The 23,500-nt window shown below is 36.3% G+C and overlaps 1 pseudogene; it reads left to right on the top strand.

The window, feature by feature from the left end:
- Window positions 1-20,790: 20,790 nt before the first annotated feature.
- Window positions 20,791-21,903, top strand: LOC114200266 (olfactory receptor 2L8-like; annotated as a pseudogene).
- Window positions 21,904-23,500: the final 1,597 nt, after the last annotated feature.

Below are 23,500 nucleotides of genomic sequence, written 5' to 3'. Positions count from 1 at the left end.
GTTATTTACAGAACATTCCACCCTAAAACAACAGAATACTCATTCTTCTCAAGCGCACACGGAACTTTCTCCAGAATAGACCACATACTGGGTGACAAATCAGATCTCAACCAATACCAAAAGACTGAGGTTATTCCCTGCACATTCTCAGACCACAGCGCTTTAAAACTGGAATGCAATCACAAGAAAAAAGATGGCAGAAACCAACACTTGGAAGCTAAAGACCACTCTGCTCAAGAATGTTTGGGTCAGGGCGCCTGGGTGGCACAGTTGGTTAAGCGACTGCCTTCGGCTCAGGTCATGATCCTGGAGTCGCGGGATCGAGGCCCACACCAGGCTCCCTGCTCAGTGGGGAGTCTGCTTCTCCCTTTGACCTTCCCCCCTCTCATGCTCATTCTCTCATTCTCTTTCTCAAATAAATAAATAAAATCTTTAAAAAAAAAAGAAGGTTTGGGTCAACCAGGAAATCAAAGAACATAAACAATTCATGGAAACCAATGAGAATAAAAACACATTGGTCCAAAACCTATGGGATACTACAAAGGCAGTCCTATGGGGGAAACACATAGCCATTCAAGCCTCACTCAAAAAAATAGAAAAATCCCGAATTCACCAACTCACTCTACACCTTAAAGAACTAGAAAAAAAGCAACAAATGATGCCTAAGCCATGCATTAAAAGAGAAATAATTAAGATTAGAGCAGAGATCAATGAATTAGAAGCCAGAAACACAGTAGATCAGATCAATGAAACTAGAAGTTGATTCTTTGAAAGAATTAATAAGATCGATAAACCACTGGCCAGACTTATCCCAAAGAAAAGAGAAAGGACACAAATTAAGAAAATGATGAATGAAAGGGGAGAGATCACGACTTACACCAAGGAAATAGAAACAATTATTAGAAATTATTATCAACAACTATATACCAATAAACTGAACAATATGGATGAAATGGAGGCCTTTCTGGAAACCTATAAGCTACCAAGAATGAAACGGGAAGAAATTGACAACCTGAATAACCAGTAAGGAGATTGAAACAGTGATCAAAAACCTCCCAAAAAACAAGAGCCCAGGGTCTGATGGATTCCCTGGGGAATTCTACCAAACACTCAAAGAAGAAACAATACCTATTCTACCGAAGCTGTTTCAAAACATAGAAACAGAAGGAAAACTTCCAAACTCCTTCTATGAGGACAGCATTACCTTAATCCCCAAACCAGGCAAAGACCCCATCAAAAAGGAGAATTTCAGACCAGTATCCCTGATGAGTATGGATTCCAAAATCCTCAACAAAATCCTAGCTAATAGGATCCAACAATACGTTAAAAGGATCATCCACCATGACTAATTGGGATTTATCCCCGGGAGGCAAGGGTGGTTCAACATTCGCAAATCAATCAATGTGATAGAACACATTAATAAGAGGAGGGAGAAGAACCATATGGTCCTCTCAATTGATGCAGGAAAAGCATTTGACAAAATACAACATCGTTTCCTGATTAAAACTCTTCAGAGTATAGGGATAGAGGGAACATTCTTCAAGTTCATAAAACCCATCTATGAAAAACCCACAGTGAATATCATGCTCAATGGGGAAAAGCTGAGAGCCTTTCCCTTAAGATCAGGAACACGTCCAGGATGCCCACTCTCGCCACTATTGTTCAAAATAGTACTAGAAGTTCTAGCAACAACAATCAGAAAACAAAAAGAAATAAAAGGTATTCAAATTGGCAAAGAAGAAGTCAAACTCTCTCGTTTTGCAGGATGACATGATAGTTTATGTGGAAAACCCAAAAGACTCTACCCCCAAACTACTAGAACTCATACAGCAATTCAGTAATGTGGCAGGATACAAAATCAATGCACAGAAATCAGTTGCTTTCTTATACACTAACAACACAACTGTAAAGATAAATAAGAGAAATGATTCCATTTAAATAGCACCAAAAACCATAAGATACCTCGGAATAAACCTAACCAAAGAGGTAAAAGATCTATACTCTAGGAACTACAGAACACTCATGAAAGAAACTGAAGAAGACACATAAAGATGGGAAAATATTCCATGCTCATGGATCGTAAGAGTAAACATTTTTAAAATGTCTATGCTTCCCAGAACAATCTATACCTTCAATGCCATCCTGATCAAAATTCCAATGACATTTTTCAAGGTGCTGGAACAAACAATCTTAAAATTTGTATGGAATCAGAAAAGACCCCAAATCGCCAAGGAAATGTTGCAAAAGAAAAACAAAGCTGGGAGCATCACGTTGCCTGATTTCGAGCTATATTACAAAGCTGTGATCACCGAGACAGCATGGTACTGGCACAAAAACAGCCATATAGACCAATGGAAGAGAATAAAGAACCCACATATGGACCCTCAACTCTATGGTCAAATAATCTTTGACAAAGCAGGAAAAAAAAATGCAATGGAAAAAAGACAGTCTCTTCAATAAATGGTGCTGGGAAAATTGGACAGCCACATGCAGAAGAATGAAACTCGACCATTCTCTAACACCATTCACAAAGATAAACTCAAAGTGGATGAAAGACCTCAATGTGAAACAGGAATCCATCAAAATCCTAGAGTAGAACATAAGCAGTAACCTCTTTGACATTGGCCACAGCATTTTCTTTCAAGATACATCTCCAAAAGTTAGTGAAACAAAAGCAAAAATGAACTTTTGGGACTTCATCAAGTTAAAAATCTTCTGCACAGCAAAGGAAACAGTCAACAAAACAAAGAGGCAACCCACAGAATGGGAGAAGATATTTGCAAATGACACTACAGAAAAAGGGCTGGTATCCAAGATCTATAAAGAACTTCTCAAACTCAATACCTAAAAAACAAATAATCAATTCACAAAGTGGGCAGAAGATATGAAAAGACACTTCTCTGAAGAAGACTTACAAATGGCTAACAGACACATGAAAAAATGTTCATTGTCATTAGCCATCAGGGAAATTCAAATCAAAATCACATTGTGATACCACCTTACACCAGTTAGAATAGCAAAAATGGACAGGGAAAGAAACAACAAATTTTGGAGTGGTTGTGGAGAAAGGAGAATCCTCTTACACTGTTGGTGGGAATGCAAGTTGGTACAGCCACTTTGGAAAAGAGTGTGGAGGTTCCTCAAAAATTTAAAAATAGAGATACCCTATGATCCAGCAATTGCACTCCTAGGTATTTACCCCAAAGACACAGATGTAGTGAAAAGAAGGGCCATATGCACCCCAATGTTCATAGCAGCAATGTCTGCAATAGCCAAACTCTGGGAAGAGGAGAGATGCCCTTCCACAGATGAATAGATAAAGAAGATGTGGTCTATATATACAATGGAATATTACTCAGCCATCAGAAAGGAAGAATACCCAACTTTTACATCAACATGGATGGGACTGGAGGAGATTATGCTAAGTGAAATAAGTAAGGCAGAGAAAGTCAATTATCATATGGTTTCACTTATTTGTGGAACATAAGGAATAACATGGAGGACATTAGGAGAAGAAAGGGAAAAATGAGCGGGGGGGATTGGAGGGAGAGATGAACCATGAGAGACTATGGACTCTGAGAAACAAACAGTGTTTGGGGGGTGGGCATTGGTTAGCCTTGTGGTAGGTATTAAGGAGAGCAGCTACTGCATGGAGCACTGGGTGTTATATGAAAACAATGGATCATGGAACGCCACATCAAAAACTAATGATGCATTGTATGGTGTATGGTGACTAAGATAACACAATAAAATTAAAAAATAAAAATAAAATAAAAACCTGGGGGAAAAAAGAACTTATAGAACTCAACACCAAAAATGAATAAATAAATAAATAAATAAATAAATAAATAATCCCTTTAAAAAATGGGCAGAATACATGAACAGACATTTCTATAGAGAAGACATACAGATGGATAAGAGAGACAAGGAAAGATGCTTAACACTAATTATCAGGGAAATGCAAATCAAAACTACAATAAGATAGCCTCTCATACTCATCAGAACAGCTAAAATCAATGACACAAAGAATATAAGTGTTGGCCAGGATGTGGAGAAAAAGCTACCCTCATGCACTGTTGGTGGAAATGCAAACTGGTACAGTCACTGTGGAAAACAATACAGAGAGGGGCGCCTGGGTGGCTCAGTTGTTAAGCGTCTGCCTTCAGCTCAGGTCATGATCCCCGGGTCCTGGGATCGAGCCCTGCATTTGGCTTCCTGCTCAGCGGGAGGCCTGCTTCTCCCTCTCCCACTCCCCCTGCTTGTGTTCCCTCTCTCACTGTGTTTCTCTCTGTCAAATAAATAAATAAAATGTTTTTAAAAAAGAAAACAATACAGAAAGTCCTCAAAAAATTAAAAATACGGGCGCCTGGGTGGCTCAGTTGGCTAAGCGACTGCCTTCGGCTCAGGTCATGATCCTGGAGTCCCGGGATCGAGTCCCGCATCGGGCTCCCTGCTCGGCAGGGAGTCTGCTTCTCCCTCTGACCCTCTCCCCTCTCATGCTCTCTCTCTCTCTCGCATTCTCTCTCTCAAATAAATAAATAAAATCTTTAAAAAAAAATTAAAAATAGAATTACCATATGTTTCCAGTAATTGCACTACTGGGTATTTACCCAAAAATATAAAAAATGCTAATCTGAAAAGATATATGCATCCCTACTTTTATTACAACATTATTTACACTCGTCAAATAACAGAAGCCCAAGTGTCCACTGATAGATGAATGAAGATGAATGAATAAAGAATATATATGATTATATATAAACTTTATATATATATATAATGAAAATTATTCAGCCATGAAATGAATGAAAACTTGCCATTTGCAACATCAGAAATGGATCTAGAAAGTATAATGTTAAGCAAAAGAAGTCAATCAAAGAAATGCAAGTATTGTTTTATTTCACACATATGTGGAAATTAAAAACAAAACAAATGAACAAAGGGGAAAAAAAAGACAAACCAAAAAACAAACTCTTAACTCTTAACCATATTGAACAAACTGGTAGTTACCATAGGGGAGGGGGGAGGGTAAATTGGTGAAATAGGTGAAGGGAATTAAGAGTACATTTATCTTGATGAGAACTGGATAACATATAGGATTTTGAATCAGTATATTGTACATCTGATACTAATATAACACTGTATGTTAAATACACAGGAAAATGATAAATGATAGATGATAGATTAGATAGATAGATGATAGATAGATATAGATAGATAGATAGATGATAGATAGATGATAGATGATAGATAGATAGATAGATAGATAGATAGATAGATAGATAGATAGATGATAGACAGATAGATGATAGATAGATGATAGATAGATAAACAAACCATTGACTTAAGAGCTGTGTGATTTTATGAATAATTCAACTGGACTGAAGTCAGAAAATTAAATGTAACCAGATGAGGATTTTATTTAAGTTCCATAGTTTCCTTCTCTTTCTTAGTATAAACAAAATGCCCTGGATCCACACTATGCTCTGTTTTGTGGTGTCTTCTGAGGAGATATGTGGCATTCAATCCTCACCTCCTTTTGTTGCACTTTTGGGTAGTACAGGGATATTTCAGAATCACTCATTCTCTGAGTTTCCTGAGGCATGGCATGGTTGTGAATGACTTACTCAGTACTTTTCTGTCTCAGTACAGAGTTACCTTAACCTCTCCATACATAGTAATTGTGTCAGGATCATGGAAGAATGGGACATTCTGGCCTGTATCCCTTCACAGAAACATGAATATAAATAATCATCCATGCACAGACATACATTTGTGAAAGCTCTGGATTCCAGATAAAAGCACAGGAATGCCAAAAAGATACTGAGTAAATTAAGAAGGACACTTTCACTTTACCTCAAATAGCCCTATCCTACACCATGTAGCATAGGTCAGAGAGAGACTTCCCCTGCTTCTGAGCTCCCCCATAAGGAAAGGAGAGTCAACTAAGCATCTGAAATCACTGTGAACACAAGTTGTCAAGCTCACTTACCCATGGACCTTGTGAGCAGGTCCATATGTGGTACCTTTGCCAACCTGCCCCAAATCTCTGGCTTGGCTGACTGGTAAAAGACTTTCCCTATTAAACACAGTCTATAAGCACTGGAAAAAAATATTTCTTCAAATATGCAAATACCAATGCAATGCTACAAGGTTCACAAAGAGTCAGGGAAATAGGTCACTACCAAAATAACAAATAAAACACAAGCAATTGACCGTAAAGAAATAAAGATCTAAAAGCTATCCGAGAAAGAATTCCGAGTAATTATCTAAATGAGAATAATTAAACAACTAAACAAAATCAAGAAACAATATTTGGAGAAAATGATAAGGTCAGAAAGAGAATAAAACCATAAGAAAGAACCAAATGGAAATTCTAGAACTGAGTAACACAATGACTGAACTGGAAAAAAAAATCAAGAAAGTCTGAACCGTCTTGACAAAACACAAGAAACAATCTGTGAGCTCAAAGACAGACTATTTATAATTTCTCAGAAGAATAAAAGTAAAATAGAATACAGTTAGAAAGAAGAAAGCCTACAGAATTTATGGGATCCCATAAGAAAACCTATATATGCATTTACAAAAACCACAGAAGATGTGGAGAAAGAGAAAGGGGCAGAAAGCTTAGTTAAGGAAATAATAATAGAAATTTTCCCAAATCTGGGGAGGGAAATAAAGATACAGAGTCAACATAAATCAAAATAGACTAAACATAAAAAGTTGGTACTGAGATACATTATAATTATGAATTCAAATAACTTAAAATCTTTTAAAAAATTAAATTGCAGCATTTTAGGGACACCTGGGTGGCTCGGTTGATTAAGCATCTGCCTTCGTCTCAGGTCATGATCCTAGGGTCCTGGGATCAAGTCCCTCATCAGGATCCCCGCTCAGCAAGAAGTCTGCTTCTCCCTCTGCTTGCTGCTCCCCCTGCTTGTGCTTAGTATCTCTCGCTCTCTCTCTCTCTCTCTCCCCTGCTCTGACAAATAAATAAATAAAATGTCTAAAAACAAACAAACAAACAAACAAACGGGGACATTTTACCTTTTCACAAGTAAAAAGTATAATTAATCCAGGTACTGGAAGCCAAGAAAAACATAACAACATTTAATGTATTATCTGCAATAAAATTGAATTGTTAAATATTTTTTTAAATTGCACCAAAATGAGTAATATTATCATTTTTATTTTTAGTTTAGTAAGTTAAAATTGTTTTATAGTTTATTGTTTTTCCATCAGGATGGAAAATTTTGAAAATATTTCATACCTAAAATAAATTAAAGATAATTATCATATTTGCAATATTTTGAGAATCCATGATTATTTTTTAATTGAACTAATTGCATACCATTTTTGGTAATTATTTTATTTTTATATTTATTTTTTAAAGTTTTTGTTTAAATTCCAATTAATTAACACACAGTGTAATATTAGTTTCAGATGTAGAATTTAGATTCCACACTTACATACAACACCCAGAGTGCATCACAAGGGCACTCCCATTTATTAAATTTCTTGGCCAATATAATCAAAATTGGGAAATAAATTAGTATATGAAGACACTCATTATTGTGCATTTACTGAACAAAAAAATATAAAATACATGATCCATAAAACTTTAGAGACACAGTAACATTGGAAGAATTTGAATAAATATATTTGTTTCTTTGCCCACTGAACTGACTGACTCTTAACATACCTGTGAAAATATGTGAAGAAATTATTTGAATTCTTTCCCCAACCTTGGTTTAGGTCCATCCTGGGCTTTTAGTTAACTTAACCTATATTGTTCAAGTCTCAGTGGACATTCTCTAGTGAATACAAAAGAAACAAACAAAAGCAATAGATTAAATCTCCAGGTGAAGAAGGCATAGAATCATTGTTGCTGCTGCATTACTTGAAGGTATCAACTGTAGAAATGAAAGATTACTATGTACACTTGTTTGGAAAATATTCAATAATGTTTATCATAAAATGATTTTGTTCATTTGATGATGATTGAACCAGTGTCAGCTGACAAAGCCTGTGCATTTGTAAAAGTGCAGAGTTAATGCAAGTTACTCCAAAAATCTTCATTGTTTTCTTATTTTAATAATCATACAAGAAGAGAGACTCCTCAGCAAGTGCTTAAGAGAACTTTATTTATAATTTAGTATTTTTCTGTATAATAAGCAATAGATGTTTTTGGACATCCCATTAGAAAGGGAACATCATTTTTTTTGACTGAAGTAGGTTTAAACACTATAAAAATAACTTGTATTAGAGTATGTATCCTTGATGCTTCTCGAGTAGGAGACCTAAATTTCGTCTGGTCCCAGGAATTCAGCTAGATAGGGATCAAACCATTCTGAACACCTACAAACTCAAAAGGAGATCGAAGAAAAGAATAGCAACAACTCTCTGAACAGAAAAGCGACCACTTTCTGGAAGGTAGGATGTGCAGAGAAGTGAATCCAAGGTGCTATTCAGGAAGATAGATGGGGGGGGAGGAGCCTCCGTCAGCCACTACTGGCAAGTGATAGAGCAGCAGAGCACAAAATTGGAAATTTTAGAAGTCGGCTCTGCTGAGGGAAGTCACTTCAGTGGCTAAGTGGGGGGTGGAACTCTCACCTGGACAGTGTAGTCCCAAGACCCTCAGGGTCACAGAAAAACTGGGGGTGCCTGAGTGTGACAGAGCTCCCAGGTATTGGAGCAAGAAAGCCAGCTGCAGAGAAGGCTGCCAAGGCGTGGGCTTTCAGCTCGGGGTTGCCATAAACCATGATCTGTGGCACAGTCGGGCCACTGCTCTTGAGCAGGGACCCAGCAAGAGGAAGATCCAGTGAGACTCCCCTTCCTCCCCCAGGAGGAGTGGCACAGGAGTGCACCACAGGAATCTGCTAGGTTTGGAGAATCCAAATGGGTTCATGTGCCAGAGACAGAAACACTTGGTCACAAGCCTGGTGAGCATGGAGTGCAGCCAGAGACCAGGGAGACGGGAGTGATTGACTGCTTTTCTCTGGGGGCTGACTGAAGAGTGGGGCCCTGAGTTCTCTGTTCCTCCAGAGCGGAGATTGAGAAGTCACCATTTTCACTCTCGTCCTCCAAATTTTTATGGAAAGCTTCAGGGAACAAAAGCTACCAGAGAGGAAACCTGAGCAGATTACTTAAACCAGACCCGGCAAGGGTGGGGCAATTCCACCTTGGGCAAAGACATTTGAGAACCAGGCAACAAGCTTCTCCCCCAGAAGATCAGCAAGAACAGCCAGGCAAGACCAAGTTTACCGATCAATGGGAATGGCAGAACTTCAGCGCTAGGGGAATATTGCACATAGAATTCATGGCTTTTTTACCGTGATTCTTTAGTCTTTCAAAGTTTTCTTTTTTTTAACTTTTTTTCTTTTTTGAATTTTTCTTTTTCTCTTTTTCAACCAATATCTTATCAATCCTTTTCTTAAAAAATCTTTTTTATTTTTCATTTTTAGAGCCATACTCTATTCCTTCAAAGTAGTTAACCTTATTTTTGGTATATAAATATATATAATTTGTTCTCTCTTTAAAATTTTGGGATACAGTTTCTTTTAACAGACAAAATATACCTTAAATCTCTAGTGTATGGATTTATTCTAGTCTCCTACCTGATCACATTCTCTCCCCCTTTTTTTTAATCCTCTTCTTTCTTTTTTCAACCTACTTCTTACCTTATCAATTACGTTTATAAAATCTTTTATAATTTTCATCTTTACATCATTTCCCATCCCTTCATTATATGTACCTTATTTTTGGACATATATAAGTTTTTCTTTCTTTAAAATTTTGGGAGGCACTTTCTTCTTAGTGACCAAAATACACCCAAAGTCTAGTGTGTGGCACTGATCTACGCACCAGCCTGATCATATTTGATCATATTCTGTTTTTGGTTTTGTTTTTGTTACTGTTTGCTTGTTTTTATCTTTATCTTTTTTTTTCTTTTTTCTTTCTTTCCTTTCTTTTCCCCCGGTTTCAGGTCTCTTCTGATTTTTTTAGTGTATATTTTCTGGGGATGTTGTTACCCTGTTAGCATTTTGTTCTCTCATTCATCTTTTCTCCTCTGGACAAAATGACAAGACGGAAAAAATCACCTCAACAAAAAGAACAAGAGGTAGTACCGTCTGCCAGGGACCTAGTCAATATGGACATCAGTAAGATGTTGGAACTAGAGTTCAGAATGATGATTTTAAAGATACTAGCTGGGCTTGAAAAAAGCATGGAAGACATTAGAGAAATCCTTTCTGGAGAAATAAAAGAACTAAAATCTAACCAAGTCGTAATCAAAAAGGTTATTAATGAGGGGCAATAAAAATGGAGGCTCTAACTCCTAGAATAAATGAGGCAGAAGAGAGAATTAGTGATATAGAAGACCAAATGATGGAAAATAAAGAAGATGAGAAAAAGAGAGATGAAGAAATACTGGGTCACAAGGGCAGAATTCAAAAGATAAGTGATACCATAAGATGAAACAACATTAGAATAATTGGGATACCAGAAGAAGAAGAAAGAGAGAGAGCAGTAGAAGGTATATTAGAGCAAATTATAGCAGACAACTTCCTTAATATGGGGAAGGAAACATGCATCAATCTCCAGGAGGCACAGAGAACCCCTCTCAAAATCAATAAAAATAGGTCAACACCCCGACATCTAATAGTAAAACTTACGAGTCTCAGAGACAAGGAGAAAATCCTGAAAGCAGCTTGGGAGTAGAGATCTCTAACCTACAGTGGTAGAAACATTAGATTGGCAACAGAGTGATCCAGAGAGACCTGGAAAGCCAGAAATGACTGGCATGATACTGTTAGAGCACTAAATGAGAAAAATGTGGAGCCAAAAATACTCTATCCAGCTAGGCTATCATTGAAAATAGAAGGAGAGAGAAAAAGCTTCCAGGAAAAACAAGAACTAAAGGAATTTGAAAACACGAAACCAGCCCTACAAGAAATATTGAAAAGGGTCCTCTATGGAAAGACTAAAACTAACATAGACTAGAAAGGAACACAGACAATAAAGAGTAACAGTCACCTTACAGGCAATAAAATGGCACTAAATTAATATCTTTCAATAGTAACCCTGAAAGTAAATGGGCTAAATGCCCCAATCAAAAGACACAGGCTAACAGGTTGGATAAAAAGACAAGATCCATCAATATGCTGTCTGAAAGAGACTCATTTTAGACACAAAGACACCCCTAGATTGAAAGTGAAAGGGTGGAAAACGATTCACCAAACTAATGGATACCAAAAGAAAGCTGGGGTGGCAATCCTTATATCAGACAATTAGATTTTAAAATAAAGACTGTAATAAGAGATGGGGAAGGACACTATATCCTACTTAAAGGGTCTATCCAACAAGAAGATCTAACAATTGTAAATATCTATGCCCCTAACATGGGAGCAGCCAATTATATAAGGCAATTAACAACAAAAGCAAAGAAACACATTGACAACAATACAATAATAGTGGGGGACATTAACATCCCCCCTCACTGAAATGGGCAGATCATATAAGCAAAAGATCAACAAGGATATAAAGACTTTAAATGACACACTGGATCAAATGGACTTCACGGATATAGTCAGAACATTCCATCCCAAAGCAACAGAATACACATTCTTCTCTAGTGCCCATGGAACATTCTCCAGAATAGATCACATTCTAGGCCATAAATCTGGCTCAACCAGTACCAAAAGATTAGGATCATTCCCTGCATATTTTCAGACCACAATGCTTTGAAACTAGAACTCAATCACAAGAGGAAAGTTGGAAGGAACTCAAATACATGAGGCTAAAATGCATCCTCATAAAGAATGAATGGGTCAACCAGGAAATAAAGGAAGAATTTTTAAAAATTCATGGAAACCATGGAAAATGAAAACACAACTGTTCAAAATCTTTAGGATGCAGCAAAGGCAGTCCTAAGAGGAAAGTATATAGCAATACAAGCCTTTCTCAAGAAACAAGAAAGGTCTCAAGTACACAACCTAACCCTACACCTAAAGAAGCTGGAGAGAGAACAGCAAATAAAGCCTAAACCAAGCAGAAGAGTTATAATAAAGATCAGAGCAGAAATCAATGAAATAGAAACCAAAAGAATAGTGGAACGGATCAACGAAACTAGGAGCTGGTTCTTTGAAAGAATTAACAAGATTGATAAACCCCGGCCAGACTTTTCCAAAAGAAAAGAGAAATGACCCAAATCAACAAAATCATGAATGAAAGAGGAGAGATCACAACCAACACCAAGGAAATACAAACAATTATAAGAACATATTATGAGCAACTCTATGCCAGCAAATTAGATAACCTGGAAGAAACGGATGCATTCCTAGAGATGTATCTACTACCCAAACTGAACCAGGAAGAAATAGAAAACCTGAACAGACCTATAACTACTAAGGAAATTGAAGCAGCCATCAAAAATCTCACAACAAAAAGCCCAGGGCCAGATGGTTTCCCAGGGGAATTCTACCAAACATTTAAAGAAGAATTAATACATCTTCTTCTGAAACTGTCCCAAAAAATAGAAATGGGTGGAAAACTTCCAAACTTGTTTTATGAGGCCATTACCTGGATCCCCAAACCAGACAAAGACCCCATCAAAAAGGAGAATTACAAACCAATATCCTTGATGAACATGGATGCAAAAATTCTCACCAAAATACTAGCCAATAAGATCAAACAGTACATTAAAAGGATTACTCACCACGACCAAGTGGGGTTTCTCCCTGGGCTGCAAGGTTGGCCTAATATCTGTAAATCAATCAATGCGATACAATGCATTAATAAGAGAAAGATCAAGAACCATATGATCCTCTCAATAGATGCAGGAAAATGCATTTGACAGAATACAGTATCCTTTCTTGATCAAAACTCTACAGAGTGTAAGGATAGAGGGTACATACCTTAATATCATAAAAACCATTTATGAAAAACACACAGTGAATATCATTCTCAATGGGGAAAAACAGAGAGCTTTCCCCCTAAGGTCAGGAACATGGCAGGGATGTCCACTATCATCACTGCTATTCAACATAGTATTAGAAGTCCTAGCCACAGCAATCAGACAACAAAAAGAAATAAAAGGCATCCAAATCGGCAAGGAAGAAGTCAACCTCTCACCGTTTGCAGATGATATGATACTTTATGTGGAAAACCCAAAAGACTCCACCCCAAAACTGCTAGAACTCATACAGGAATTCAGTCAAGTGGCAGCATATAAAATCAATGCCCAGAAATCAGTGGCATTCCTATATACCAACAACAAGACAGAAGAAAGAGAAATGAAGGAGTCATTCCCATTTACAATTGCACCCAAAACCATAAGATACCTAGGAATAAATCTAACCAAAGAGGCAAAAAATCTGTACTCAGAAAACTATAAAATACTCATGAAAGAAATTGAGGAAGACACAAAGAAATGGAAAAACGTTCCATGCTCATGGATTGGAAGAACAAATATTGTGAAGATGTCAATGCTACCTAGAGCAATCTACACATTTAAAGCAACTCCTATCAAAATACCATCCACTTTTTTCAAACAAATGGGACAAATATTCCTAAATTTGTATGGAACCAGAAAAGACCCCGAATAGCCAGAGGAATGTTGAAAAAGAAAAGCAAAGCAGGCGGCATCACAATTCCGGATTTCCAGGTCTATTACAAAGCTGCCATCATCAAGACAGCATGCTACTGGCACAAAAACAGACACATAGATCAATGGAACAGAATACAGAGCCCAGAAATGGACCCTCAACTCTATGGTGAACTAATCTTCGACAAAGCAGGAAAGAATGTCCAACGGAAAAGTGACAGTCTCTTCAACAAATGGGGTTGGGAAAATTGGACACACCAGTCAGAATGGCCAAAATTAACAAGTCAGGAAAGGACAGACGTTGGCGGGGATGCGGAGAAAGGGGAATCCTCCTACACTGTTGGTGGGAATGGAAGCTGGTGCAGCCACTCTGGAAAACAGTATGGAGGTTCTTCAAAAAGTGGAAAATAGAGCTACCCTACCATCCAGCAATTGCAGTATTGGGTATTTACCCCAAAGATACAAATGTAGGGACCCAAAGGGGTACGTGCACCCTGATGTGTATAGCAGCAATGTCCACAATAGCTAAATTGTGGAAAGAGCCAAGATGTCCATCGGCCGATGAATGGATAAAGAAGATGTGGTATATACATATATAATGGAATATTAGGCAGCCATCAAAAGGAATGAAATCTTGCCATTTGCAACGATGTGGATGGAACTGGAGGGTATTATGCTGAGCGAAATAAGTCAATCAGAGAAAGACATGCATCATATGACCTCACTGATATGAGGCATTCTTTATCTCAGGAAACAAACTGAGGGTTGCTGGAGTGGTGGGGGGTGGGAGGGATGGGGTGGCTGGGTGATAGACATTGGGGAGGGTATGTGGTATGGTAAGTTAGACACAGTCTCCAATCAGACACAACTAGCCAGTGTATAAGAATAACATAATATGCTGTGAATTGTGTAAGACTGTTGAATCACAGACCTGTACCTCTGAAACAAATAATACATTGTATGTTAAAAAAAAATAAACAGAAGATAACAGTTAGGGAAAAATAAAGGGGGGGTGGAAATCGGAGGGTGAGATGAACCATGAGAGACTATGGACTCTGAGAATCAAACTGAGGGTTCTAGAGGGGAGGGGGTTGGGGGTAGGGTTAGCCTGGTGATGGGTATTATAGAGGGCACTACTGAATGGAGCACCTGGTGTTATATGCAAACAATGAAGCATGGAACACTACATCAAAAACTAATGATGTAATGTATGGTGATTAACATAAAATAATTAAAAAATGTGTAAATAGGTAGTGAAATAATGAATAAGTCCTACTTTTGGAGGAAAAAGAATAAGACTCAAAATAAATGTCATCATTATTTGATAGAAAGAAAAGAAAAAGTATGTATCCTGGAAATTAAAAAAAAAATTAATTGGCTGCTTGAACACTCATTTATCTTTTTAACAAATAAAGCTCCTCCTAAACCTGAAGTGTGTTATTTTTTATACAATTCTGAGAATGGTATGATTGTGAATGGTTGTGAAATGATATTGAAACATAGTAAAATTGGTAATAAAGACTACTGCTCATATTGTCTCTGAACTACTGCTCTGGATTTATTATGAATACTACATGAGCCTACCCTATGGTATAGTTAAATACCATATTCTGGAATATAACTGATAATAATTACAATACTCTATGATAAATATATTAGGAAATGTTTATATAAATTAAAATGGTACTTCAAATATAAGAGTAATTTTTTGGTGATAATTGAACCAAGACATTTACAGAAAAAAATATAAGTTGAAGGATAAACAATATTCATTAAAGAATGGAGGGTCCACTTTGTCTATAGCCTGTGATGAATCTTCTGGTGATGGGGAAGATTGCATTCCACTCAAAAATGCTTTAAATAACATAGGTAACATGAAATATTCTTCAGAAGTAAAGGTGTTTTTATGCAACAGCATGATGTGATCATATAGGCGTTGATTCTATTGTATTGATTCTTTTGGTAGTACTGGTTACTGTTTGGATTGAAATTACTCAGAAGTTAAGGTGGTTAGTTTAGGAAATAAATGATGTAATCTATGTAAGAATTAAGAAATAGACGTTTTGAAATGGAGTTTGAGGCTGAGTGAGTAGCTACACATTGTACAGTACTATTCAGCAGAAGTTGTAGAATGTAAAATAGACAATATATGTGTTTTTGGAGCTATTTATAAATGTGCTTTTTGAAAGGGAAATAAGATAAGGCTAATATTGGAATATGCTTTGGATATGTTATATTTAAAGAATAAACCTAACATTTAAGGATTCAAATCCTCAATAAGTTTTGTGGAGGACAGTCATATCTACTTGTTATTTTTTGTTGTTGTTTTTTCATGAATGCCAATTGCTTATATGGCACTCATGGTAATCTTAATGGTGCTTCCTACCTTCTTTTTACCCTACATTATATAGAATAATATAGTATAGTCTAATGACATTAATGAAATTCTCATTATTGTATAACCATTACCATCAACACCCCAGAAACTTTTCATCTTACCCAATTTTAATTCTATACTCATTAAGTGTTTTTTATTTTATTTTATTTATTTATTTGACAGAGAAACACAGCAAGAGAGGGAACACAAGCAAGGGGAGTGGGAGAGGGAGAAGCAGGTTTCCTGCTGAGCAGGGAGCCCAATGCAGGGCTCAATCCCAGGACCCCGGGATCATGACCTGAGCTGAAGGCAGACACTTAATGACTAAGCCACTCAGGCGCCCCTATACCCATTAAGTGTTAACTCCCCATTTTTCCCTCATCCCAGGCCCTGGCAGCCTCCATTTCACTTTCATCTCTATGAATTTGATGACTCTGTGTATCTTGTTATCTGTGGAATCATGCATATGGCTTGTTACAACTGCTTTATTTTACTTAGCATAATATCTGCTAACTTTATGTTGTGGCAGAGGAAGAATTTCCTAATCCCCTTCCTTTTTAAAACTGAAAGACATCATATATATTATATATATGCCATATTTTGTTCATCCATTACTCTGTCAATGGACACTTTTGTTGCTTCTACCCTTCACTTACTGTGAATAAAGCTGCTATAAACATGGATATTAAATATCTATTCTGGACTCTGGTTTCATTTCCCTTGGACATGTATTCAGAAGTGGAATTGCTGGATCTTATGGTGATTCTAGGTTTATTATTATTTTTTATTTTGAGAAATTGTTATGCATTTTCCACACAACTTGTGCCATTCTGCATTCACACCAGCACTGCATGTTTGTTTTTTTCTTTCACATTCTCACCCATGTTGTTATTTTCTATTTTTTTAGTAGTAGTAGCCATCCTAATGGGTGAGAGGTGGTACTCATTGTAATTTCAACTCGAATTTCTCTAATAATTATTGATTTTTAACATATTCTCCTGCACTTATTGGTCATATCTATATCTTTTTTGGAGAAATGTTCATTCAAGTATTTCACCAAATTTTAAATTAGTTTTTCTGTTGTTGAGTTGTAGTTGTTTATACATTCCCAATATCAATTCCTTATATGACAAATATTTTGCCCCCCCTTTTTTTTCCGTTCTGAGGGTTTCTCATTTACTCTGCTGATAAAGTTTTTGGTGCACAGAACTTTAAATTTTTATTAAGCCTAATTCATCTATATTTTGATGTTATTGCACATACTTATGTGTCATATCCAAGAAATCTAAATCCAGTGTTGTGGAGCTTTTCCCCTGTGCTTTCTTCTAAGACTTGATAGTTTTTGTCTATTTAGCTATTTAATCCATTTAAGTTAATTTCTATTTATGGTGTAAGGTAATTGTTCAGTTTTATTATCTGAATGTTGATATCAAGTTTTCCCTGCATAACTTTTTGAAAAGACAACCTTACTAAAAGATTTGGAGACCCTTGTCAAAAATAATTTAAGCACATATGTGAGGGTTTTATTCTAACCTATCTATTTTATTAGTTTATGTCTGTCTGTCTTTATGCCAACATTACACTGTCTTTATTATCATAGATTTCTTAATAAATTTTTTATCAAAAGAGTGAGTTCCCCCAAATATTTTATAAGATTGTTTTGGTTGTACAGGGTATCTTGAGATTATACATTAATCTCAATGATGTATGTTTCTATTTCTGCAAGATCTTCATTGGGATTATGATAGGCATTTAATTGAATCTGTAGTTGGCTTATGGTAGCATTATCATCTTTTTTTTATAAAAGATTTTATTTATTTATTTGACAGAGAGAGACAGTGAGAGAGGAAACACGAGCAGGGGGAGTGGGAGAGGCAGAAGCAGGCTTCCCGCTGAGCAGGGAGCCTGATGCAGGGCTCGATCTCAGGACCCTGGGATCATGACCTGAGCCGAAGGGAGGCACTTAACGACTGAGCCACCCAGGCACCCCAGTAGCATTAACATCTTAACAATATTAAGTTTACCAATCCATGAACACAGGATTTTTTCCCCCACTTACTTACCTCTTCTTCAATTTCTTTCAGCAATGTTTTATGATTTTCAGTACACAAGTTTCCCCATTCTTTGTTAAATTTAAAATATTTTATTGTTTTTGATGATATTATAAATGTAATTTATATTTTAAAAAATTGTTACAATTGTACATTATTAGTGCATAGAAGTACAATTGATTCTGTATCCTGAAACTTTGCTAAATTGGCTTATTAGTTCTAACATACTTTTTGCAGACTCCTTAGAATTGTCTACATATAAGATAATGTTTGTGAGCCAAACATTACTACTTTATTTCTTTTTTTTTTTTAAAGATTTTATTTATTTACTTGACAGAGAGGGACACAGCGAGAGAGGGAGCACAGGCAGGGGGAGTGGGAGAGGGAGAAGCAGGCTTCCCACTGAGCAGGGAGCCTGATGTGGGGCTCGATCCCAGGACCCTAGGACCATGACCTGAGCCGAAGGCAGATGCTTAACAACTGAGCCACCCAGGCGCCCCTACTACTTTATTTCTGATTTGGATGTCTGTTATTTTTTCATCCTAATTGCTCTGGTTAGTACTTCCGGTATAAAGTTGATTAGAGGAGATACAGTGGAATCCTTGATTAGAGGAAAAGCTTTCATTTTTCACCATCAAGTGAAATGATACTTGTGAATTAAATTTTTAACTGTGACATCAGTTTTATATCACTTTAATATTTTATTCAAGTAATGTAAGAATATAATCTCAACAGTACATGTGCTAAAACAATGGTCCCATTATCCATGTCTGATCTACAAGACTGATATGTCATGTTACTTTATCACATTTTGTTTCTATTTACCCATATATTTTCACTAATATGTTTATCTTTTAATAATTAAGTTATAAATATCCAATACCAACTCTTGACTCATCTCTCCAGCCACTGGGGATGGAGAAATTCCCCCTCCATACACAATCACCTCCAACTCATTTTCCCTTTTCTCACCCTTTCATAATATTTAAATCTCATTTGTGTCTCAAGTGGCAGGGTTGACAACATTGTTCCATCTTCTAGTATATATTATTACAATACAAAAAAATACAATTTTTTGTAAGACCTGATGATATTTTTGTTACTATTTCTAAAGTTAGGTCTAGAATAATATTTAGGGGGTGCCTGAGTGGCTCAGTGGTTAAGCATCTGCCTTCAGCTCAGGTCATGAACCCAGGGTCCTGAGATCAAGCCCCATATCGGGCTCCCTGCTCAGCGGGAAGCCTGCTTCTCCCTCACCCTCTCCTTCTACTTGTGTTCCCTCTCTGTCAAATAAATAAGTAAAATATTTTTTAAAAAATGGAATAATATTTAAGATTAAAATGCTACATAGTTGTAGATCTTGTTCACTTATGATGTCTCTGGACATCACCATCACTATGTGGAAGATTCTTAGGATATTATTTTCAATTTTTACCATTTTAGTGACAGGCCATTAATTTATCTAAATTTGTTTTTTTTTTCAAAGATGGGTCTCAGAACGGTCTGTGTCAATTGACCATTTAAATTTAATAGTAAAAGACTTGTTAATGATAAAAATACATCCTAAAACCTTCAAAATTAAATGGGAATGTTTTGTGGACCATTTGTGGGTTGTGTGTGTGTGTGTGTGTGTGTGTGTGTGTGTGTGTGTGTGTGTGTGTCAGTTTTAATTTATTAGTTTTTAAAAAGTAATTTTTAATGGAAACAACTTGACCAAAAATCCATCACAGAATTTTGAGACACAGTAAAACAAACGTTTAACAAGAAAGAAAATAATAAATTCATTTTTTCAAAGAGTTCTGAACTATTGCATGACTCATTATGTCTTTGGTCACCTGTTCTCTTTTGCCATATTTGTTTATTTAAGAGGAACAGGTGATAAATATATGTGATTACATTCACACACTGATCTAGAACTGGAAAGTTTTAAATGCAAGAAAAAGAAAAAAATGAGAAAGTGTCATAGAATTATGTATGTTATGTAAGTTTTAGAGAAGCAGAGAGATATAAAACATGCGCTACTTGGGAGAATTTGAGCAGATTTATGAAAGGTACAATTAGTGCGGTGTATAGATATTTAGTTAAAGGGTCTACTTTATATCATTCAGAAACTGATGAGAAGGCAGAAGAGAATGACTTAGTATAAATGGCACTTGACAATAAGGATTCTTTCAAGATTTCAGAACAGGTGAATCAAATAATGTTACCTGACTTCAAGGAAGCTTGATTTGAACTACTGTGCAAAGAGGACTCAAGAAAGAAATATTGCTCTTCACCATGAGCTGGTAGACTTTTGCAGTTTTAGAAGTACATCTTAAATATGAATGAAAAAATTATCTGTTGGCAGTCATAAATATTTACTCTTAAAATAACTCTATAATGTATGAATTTACATATATTTTGAATATATCTGATTTTGGTGATACTTGCAGAGTAGTAAAACATACTTAACCTAACAAATTCTTAATAGAAATACAATTTTTTTATTAACATTAATGATTTCTTAGAAAATAGGCTACAAATTCTTGCATCTTCAAATTTTAATCTCTGTGTCAAAAACTGTTTTTTTCTTTTCTCCCAATATAGAAAAGTTCGGTTATTTATTTAAAGGCTTAAAAATTTTAAATAACACCTAATATGACAAAAATAATGAGTTAAAAATAGCCTATTTTTTAGTAATAAAAAAATAAAAGTAAAAAAATAAATAAAAGTATTTATTTACTTTTGTGTATGTTTTTGGAATATCATATCAATGTGCCATGGAAAATTACAATCAAACATCAACTGATTTCATCTTATTGGGGTTGTTCCCACCAACAGGAATTGACCAGATCCTGTTTATTCTCATTGTTCTTATCTTTCTAATGGCTCTGTTTGGCAACCTGTCCATGATTATACTCATCTTCCTAGGTACCCATCTTCATACACCCATGTATTTCTTACTTAGCTTTCCCTCATTGATCTAAATTACATCTCGGGGCGCCTGGGTGGTTCAGTTGGTTAAGCGACTGCCTTCGGCTCAGGTCATAATCCTGGAGTCCCAGGATCGAGTCCTGCATCAGGCTCCCCGCTCCAAGCTCCCCGTTGGGCAAGGAGCCTGCTTCTCCCTCTAACTCTCTCTCTCTCATTCTCGCTCTCTCAAATAAATAAATGAATAAATCTTTAAATTACATTGTCCCCAAAATGGTTTCCAATTTTTTGTTTGGAAACAAGTCTATCTCCTACATTGGGTGTGGGGCTCAGAGCTTCTTCTTCTTGACTTTAGGAGGGGCAGAAACTTTGCTCTTGACATATATGGCCTATGATCGTTATGTGGCTATTTGCTTTCCTCTCCACTACCCCATTCATATGAGCAAAAGAGTATGTGTGCTGATGATAACATGATCTTGGATCATGGGCTCAATCCACTCCTTTGCCAACACACTATATACTCTTCATATCCCTTATTGCCAGTCTAGAGCCATCAACCATTTCTTCTGTGATGTTCCAGCCATGATAACTCTGGCCTGCATGGACACCTGGGTCTATGAGTACACAGTGTTTGTGAGCACCACCTTCTTCCTTGTGTTTCCTTTCATTGGCATTGCATGTTCCTATGGTCATTTGCTGCATGCAGTCAACAGAAGGGAGGAAGAAGACCTATTCGACCTGCAGCACACACCTCACTGTGGTGACTTTATACTATGCACCCTTTGCTTACGCTTATCTACACCCAAGATCCCTCCAATCTCGAACAGAGGACAAGACTCTGGCTGTCTTCTACACCATCCTGACCCCAATGGCTCAACCCAATCATCTACAGCCTGAGAAACAAGGAGGTAATGGGGGCCCTGAGAAGAGTGATTCAGAGAATCTGTTTTATGAAAATGTAGACAAAGCTCTTTTGCATGTGCACTCAAGACTTGGGTATAAGTGTACTGATTAGTGTACAATTATTAAAATATTATTTTATACTTAGAGTACATAAACTTAAATTAGAGGAGAAGAAAATCACTCATGTCTGGACAAAATTATTTTGCAATAATATACGTAACTCCAACCCTCATCTTTTCTTTTTTTCTTTATGTTGCTTTTTCTGGTCAATTTCAAAATCTTTTTCAAGTACATTCATTACTTACTGATATGTTGTGAATGATAATGATTCTTTGTCATGTAGAAATGAAAATGGAAGCTATCTCACTGAGGTTGCCATTCAGTATAACAGTTCTATTTTCCATTTATTTTGCAGTATATCTAAACAGAAGGTTAAATATTTCCTGAATGTTTAGATCTAACTAACAGACAGAAGGCTTCTTCTTCTCATTGTAAACCTGTAACTTACCCGTGCCAGCTCCTTTTTTTCTTCAATTTAGTGTAATTTATCTTTAAATATTTTTTTTTATTTTTTAAGTATTTTATTTACTTATTTGAGACAGAGAGTGAGTCAACAAGAGCGAGAGCAGGAGCAAGGGGAGAGGGAGAAGCAGACTTCCTGCTGATCAGGGAGCCAGATGTGGGGCTAGATCCCAGGACCCTGAGATCATGACCCAAGCCAAAGGCAGACATTTAACTGAACTGAGCCACCGAGGTGCCCCTAGTGTAACTTATCTTTAGAGGGATTTAACTGAGACTTTATCAGGGGCTCTAAAGTCCTTAAACCATTCTGAATAAAATGTAAAAAGTTTATATTTCTTTTAAAAAGGTGAATTCTACAAAATTGAATTCATATTAAGTATTCTTCAAAGATTCACAATAAGGACTTCAAAGTGCCAAAAGATATCAAGAAATTGTGAGGTTAATTATATAAAGGGTCAGTCAACAGTTTAGTCTAGTTGTTAAGATTCAGGAATTTCAAGGACATTCCCATAACCATCCCCACACTAACTACATACTCAGTAGTCACCTCTATTCTTGCATTAGGTTATGTGTCCTTTGTGATATTTTATTTTCTACTCACTACATCTAATAGTTTTACTGAAACAAGTTCAGGAGAAGTCATCTTCTATAGACCAAATTTAATCATTGTATTTTGGCTCAATCACTTTTCTAATCAGGTCCCACTGAAAAACTCTCAGCTCAAGTGAACTTCCCAGGTAGATTGCTATTACTGTTAATCAGTAATAAGTGAAGAAATGCTCTGCTTTCTCAGGTTTGGCAGGGAGAAGAAACACATAATTTATAGGACACAGCACAAAATTAGAATATGAGGCCTCTTGTCCAAAAACAGGAAAAGATGCCATCTTTGGTACTAAAATAGAGTGTTCTTCAAGATTAATTTATTAGTGTTGAAATGAAATCAAGATACAAACACCATTTTTCTGTCATAATTTTATATATAATAAGTTGTAATACACTGTTATATGATGTCTTTACTGGTCATAAGATTTTTCTGACTCACTTTTCTCCAAATTTATTTCCATCAAAATTTATATTTTCAAGAACTTCATTTTTCTGTCAATATAGTTCAAAGTATTGTTAGTCACTGCTGGT

Source organism: Eumetopias jubatus, unplaced genomic scaffold, assembly GCF_037043125.1.
Source record: "Eumetopias jubatus isolate StellerSeaLion01/CBP00866 unplaced genomic scaffold, mEumJub1_p1.0 scaffold_5, whole genome shotgun sequence".
NCBI classification, from domain to species: Eukaryota; Metazoa; Chordata; class Mammalia; order Carnivora; family Otariidae; genus Eumetopias; species Eumetopias jubatus.
Note: the sequence above shows the minus strand (reverse complement) of the source record. Positions and strands in the feature narration are given on the sequence as shown.